This window comes from Phlebotomus papatasi, chromosome 5 (assembly GCF_024763615.1).
Source record: "Phlebotomus papatasi isolate M1 chromosome 5, Ppap_2.1, whole genome shotgun sequence".
NCBI lineage: Eukaryota > Metazoa > Arthropoda > Insecta > Diptera > Psychodidae > Phlebotomus > Phlebotomus papatasi.
This window is the reverse complement of record NC_077226.1, coordinates 3,921,665-3,927,647: the sequence shown is the minus strand read 5'-3', so window position 1 is coordinate 3,927,647 and position 5,983 is coordinate 3,921,665. Positions and strand designations below refer to the sequence as shown.

Genomic DNA, 5,983 nt, shown 5'->3' with positions numbered 1-5,983 from the left:
AAAGAATGATCCACATAGTTCAAGTAGTTTAGAAATGAGAATCTTTTTTCGCAAAATTGTGAGATTTTGATAATTTTAGTCATTTATATATCTACCTGGAAAATAAAACTGAAATAAGTTACATCAAATTTCACTGCACCAGTACTTTCCTACATGTTTTGGGATAATATTTATGTATCTACTAAAGAAATTAATGTTCACATTTTTTTAAAAGAATATAAAATCCATCACAAGACAGAGTTTGGGGCACCAACAAACAGGCAAATTTCTCACAATTGCAGATGTCGCGAGCGTAGCTTGAAAGGCAAAATTTTTCCTCTTATCTTTCTTACTCTTCATCTCCCTCTTTGTTCGATTTCAGAAATTCATATCCATTCATGGGATTTTCATTCAAAACTCAGGAGAAATATAATTTCAAGAACCCAATTTCGCATTAAATGATACTTAATGATTCTTAAATGATTTTAATCAAGCATTGACGAATGATTTCTCGATTTTATTACAAAAATTACAAAAGAGCGCGCAAAATTTGAACTTTAGGTCTAGTGTTTGCCACGATTTTAGTGGCGCTGCTTTCCAGTCAGAAGTCGAATGTTGTCAAAATGATGAAAAATCCATTGAAAAATATGTTCGATGTGCAGTGCTTTAGTTTTTTGCTATTTTGGTCACTCATTCTAAATTTTGCAGTGCTTTTTGAGAATTATTTACATCTTCAATACCTTCTTTATAATTAAGAGTTGTGGTGAATGCCCAAAATAGCTTCAATGGGTGAGAATAACAGGTGTTTTTTGGTGCCCCAGAAAGTGTTTATTGGTACCCCGGGTGGTTGGAAAAAAGCGAAAAATGCATGGTGATACAATTTTCCTTTTTGCGGAAAATTGAAGTGCTTCACATCATCCTTGTATACTATAATATGTAGCTTTATACCCAAGGCTATAACATGGGGTAAGCAACATTTTTCAAAAATTCACAGTTTTCTTAGGAAATTCAGTCAAAATCGCATCTTTCAAAAGTGTTTGGTGGTACCCCAGTTTCCCCTATGGTTTTTAGTAGAGGTGGAAGAATTAGTTAAGAGAGATGGAGATGGGGAAATCAGGAACTGGAAGAAGTAAAAACGTATAAGTATTTGGGGTACATCGTGAAAAATAATGGTAAAAACAGTGATCATTTAAGGGAGCAAGTCAAAAAGGCACAGCAGAAACTGGGACAAATTTGGAACATAAGAGAGCAACAATTTAAGGATAATTTCGGTAGAAGCAAGCCCCCTCGTAAACAAGAATAAAATGGAACATTTTTTGATATCGCTGTCTCCCAAACAAACCGATTTCGGACGTACTTGGGAGAAATAAAATAAGCCAATCACAGCGCGAGTTCTCTGTCCACATCACCCCCCTGTCAATGTCGTTATTTTAGCAAATTCTCTATAGAGAATTCAAAAATCGAGCGTGAGGGCGGCGCGAGCGGTTGCGCGAAGAACTAGTAGCGAACTACTAGCGAATCTGGCGGAAAAACAATCAAAACCTCTTCTGACAGTTCCCACGCGAAGCAATTTCCTCGAATTAACTTGCGCAGTTCTTGTGGAAAAATCGGGAAAATATTGAAGAAAGTCCCGTAAAACCCAGTGAAAAGGTGTGTAAAAACTCTTGAATATATTTCTTTGTGCTGCAAAGTGAGAAAAAATAGGTGTATTTGTGAAAAATTGCATCAACGGCGACCAGCGAAATTCTCTGGAGGTGTCATTCCACAGGTATTGTGCCAATATGTTTTTTATTAATACGTGCTTACCCTAATGATTTGGCTCATAATACGTCAGATAAATAGGGCTTTTATTGGTATAAGAATTGTAAATGTACACAAAAAATATAGTGAGAGAGAACATGGGAAACTTGGTCAAATTTTGCGAAATCGGCAAAAAGTTTTTTGTGCCCAGAGACGAATTAGGGGTCGCAAGAAGTCTGTTGTATTTTTTAATAGTGATAAACTTTCCTTAATTCATTTTGTGACATTCTTCATTTGTTTCTATTCAGCTTACGTGTAACTTCGATTTAGTCGGGAGCGTGGGGGGGGGGGCAAGCAATTCAATTCAAACCCTCGTTAATCAATTTTTTTTCTTTTGCCACTTAAATTACAAATTTATTCATAAACCTTATACGTGAGTTTGTAATATTCAAAATATTAGAAGAGCAAGATTAAAAATCATTTACAGAAATCTGCTTCACAAATAATTAAAGTGTTGTTTTTAGTGAATAGAGAAAAACTACTGAACTAAGATATTAAAAAAATTAAATAATATTAATTCGCCTCAATGTGGATCAAATTAATTAACTCAAAATTAAATTTTTTAGTTTTTCATATATAACAAAAAACATCGATCGACAAAAACATTTTTTCTAAATGTTTTTAGTTCACATTCACTGAAGAGTTTTTATAGTATTTCAAATGGTTTTGTAAGCAACTCGATCGATCAATTAGTTTTTTTTTCTTTTGAGCTTTTCTAGGGCCATACTGAGTTTCTCAGAAGCGTAATTTTGAAAAAATATATAGATATTACTTTAAAATTTGTGATGTACAATTCTAAAGGAAACTATTATCAGTAAGGCCAATAAAATATCGATTTTTGAGCCCTCTCAATCAGGATCTCATCTTTAAGTTTATATATAACGAAGAGTTTTAGTTTTAAAACAAGACTGCTAATTCTTTTGTGAGATAAGTAAGTTTTTAGAAACATTTCGCTTTTACTGAAATTTATTTCTTAAAAATCAATGTTATTGATATTTGTCAAAAATAGACCGTTTGAGTACTTTTTTATATATCCATTCATTTAAAGTGGTAAATTTCTAAATATATATTTAGTAATAGGTGTGATTCCTTCTAATCACACCTATTTTTTATTACAAGAAATAAAAACAATTCGGGTTAAAGAAACTATAAAGAAAAAGGCCGGATTTTTACAAGTTTTTGATTTTTTTTTTTTGAAAATTTTCTCTTAGATCTCAGATGCGAGAAGTGTAAGCAAGTCGCCTGAAGCTCTCAGCTTCACTTTTGAACAAAAATAAAGCTATATGCAGCCTCGACGTCTGGCCAGAAGATATTATTTAGGAAAGTGACTCTAAAGTGAAGCCCTCGAAGTACAAGCGTTAAAATTTTCGGTCCTGCTTTTTTAAATAATTACTATCAATCGTCACAGAAGATATAATTTTTACTCCATAATCTTCTCAAATTCATACAATATATATTTAGGTTTGTTTCCGAAAACTATCCACTCAACATGATTGCTTTGTCTCTTTTAAGAATTCCCGAATATAGAAATAGTAGGTGAGATTGTTAAGAACCTCAATTAGACACACCTTTTTCGAACTCCACAGAGAAAAGTAAAAACCTGTCCCGCGGGCCATTTTTTCAGACGATTTCCAAGATCAAAGGTCTAAATGGCTCCAGAGAGCATATTTCCCAACCAAAGGGGTTCATGTGAGGGCTCGTTGAAAGTCTTTCAATTTCTGACAAAAAAAACCGGTATCAATTGGTTACATATCGGTAGTACGTAAACCGGTTATGAACCAATAACTCAATAATAACCAATACCCACCAATAACCAATAATACAATTTTATTCGAAATTGTATTGTGTCTCTGTAATTTTTTTTGGGCGACTCTAGGTGCATAATAAATCGGTTGGTTGTAAACTGGTAAATGATCTCAAAGTACTTTTGAGGAATTAGAATCTTAGTCACAAGTTCGAGCTTTTCAGCATTGGAAACTTTGCCACTTTTCTAAAAAGCATTTGGCTTGGAAGTGGTTTTTCTTCTCTCTCAATTATGTCTGGCTTATTTCCAATGCAGCTTTAACAATGACATTGTTGTTTAGTCCTGGAAGCTGGAATAAACGCTAAGACGGCGATGGACGCATGGGAAGGGTAGTAAAAAGACGAAATGAGATGAAATTAAATTGACTTGAATTTAAAAAAAAAATAAATTGAAAATTGGATAATTCATTATTTTTGGATACTGATTGGAAAATTATTGTAAACAATCTTAAGTTTCCAGGTATGAAACCGCAGCAAAAATTGCTACGGGTCCACACCAGAACATGCTAGAGCACCCTTCATCGCTAATCTCCGGAAGTGAACCCCCATTGCCCATTCAAAAAGAGCCACGAATCTGGCGTCCTCCCCACTTCACTGGTGAAGACCGACTGAGCGATATCGTCACTTGAAGTTAGCTGTGGTTACAACACCTCTCAAAGTTACACCCCAACTGGACAATGATTGGTACTGTTGGCTTAGAAGAGTCTTTGTCGAGACGGGCTTTCTCCCCAACTCCTCTAGGCTCAACAGTCCTACTACAATACATTGGTACCACATCTTTTGATGGAAAGCAATACGCACCACTAATTAAGTGTGATCGTTTCTTTCCTCAGATGTCACGATGAACAGCATCTTTTTATTTCAAGTGGTAACAGACCATCAGAATGGATTGTATGCAATATCATACGGTATAAGAGATCCTGGTAAAAGGCATATGAATATATCATTTGTGTTTTGCTGATTTGTGTTATAGAAACAAATTCTATTAGATGGACTTAAGCTTGAAAGGCATTCAATTGTTCAGAATAATTATAAAAAGCAATGTATTTATTAAAATCTATTTTTAAAATAAATTTACTGTCTATTGGAAAGTCTCTTTTATACCCTACTCAAACCTAATTTTCAAGTTTTTGACAAAATATTTAAATTCTGTGTCATGCTGGATCCACATAATGATTCGTGCTTCAGATTCGCCTAGGTTTTTGCAATTTGACAAAACTTCTGGGTAAATGTAAGTATTTTGATAAACAAACAAACTATGATTCTATCTATCGATTATAATATCACTGATTTTGTACTTCGTTAGCATTACAGTAAACGTAACACTTCATGCTGATATTTAAACTTTGGTTAAAAAGCAATGCCCTATTTTTGTAATTTCATATGCGTTCCATAATAATTTATCGCCACTTTAACCCTCTAACTGGTAAGACCTCTCGAGACGATCTTCACAAAAATCACATTTACTGCGATTACAATTTATTTAAAAGTGCTATAATGTCCTCGGTATACTAACATCTTTTGAAAGTTTGATCTCATTTTGACTTCGTTTAGTTGCTATCCCCAGTTTTGTGTGACACGTCAGAGAAAAGCAACAAAAAATATTTGTACAGAACAAACTCATTTCTAATTCCAAGAAAAATACCGGTTTAAAGTTATCTGAGTAAAATAAATTTATTTTTTACTTAACTCTTTCCGAACCACAACATATCCAGCGAACGAATTTCAGTAAAACTCACTTTATTGTAAGTCTTAGTGATCAAATATGATACTTTTGTAGAGAAAGAATTTTGTCCGCCTCTGGGAAATTGGAAAACTCATGGGTACTCTCGTCCCCAAAAGAGCGAAAAGGAGACAAACTTCAATTTTCCAAAAGCCAATAATATCAATTTTGTGAATTGTTTTTGCGTGTTAAATGACTCCTTTACAATGTTGATCACTAAAACAAGAAGAATTATTGACCAGTATCTTGTGGGATGTCCAGGAAGTGGTCAAGAAGACACCAAGTTTCTGCTTGCCAACAGATTCCTCAAAATATTTCACATAATAACACTTTAAAACACATTTCCTTCAACACGAAGTTATTGTAGACATATTAAGCTTTCTCAAGAGCCAAAAAAACACTTCTTGGACAAACAGAATTCACCAAAATCCGGAAGAATAGGAGAAACTTCCCCGAAAGCAATCTGCCTCGCTGCCAAATGTCAAAATTATCAGCCATATTGGCAAAAAAGTAGTTCCCGCTTGGAATTTTGATAAAAGGTTGGTGTCAAAAAGCAAATGGCAGGCATTGGCGGGATAACCTTACATTTGACCTCTAGAGTTTTGTGGACGAGAGTACCCATAAAGTTTGAACAAGTTTTTTGAAAATTTAAGAAAGAAATATTTTTCGAATTTATGC

At 34.0% G+C, this 5,983-nt stretch overlaps 1 long non-coding RNA gene across 1 annotated transcript; it reads left to right on the top strand.

Annotated features, from left to right (window-relative positions):
- Window positions 1-1,448: 1,448 nt before the first annotated feature.
- On the top strand, window positions 1,449-4,668 carry LOC129808820 (uncharacterized). The gene is made up of 3 exons (XR_008752464.1): window positions 1,449-1,747; window positions 4,036-4,350; window positions 4,416-4,668. It is a non-coding gene; the product is annotated as an uncharacterized LOC129808820 (long non-coding RNA).
- Window positions 4,669-5,983: the final 1,315 nt, after the last annotated feature.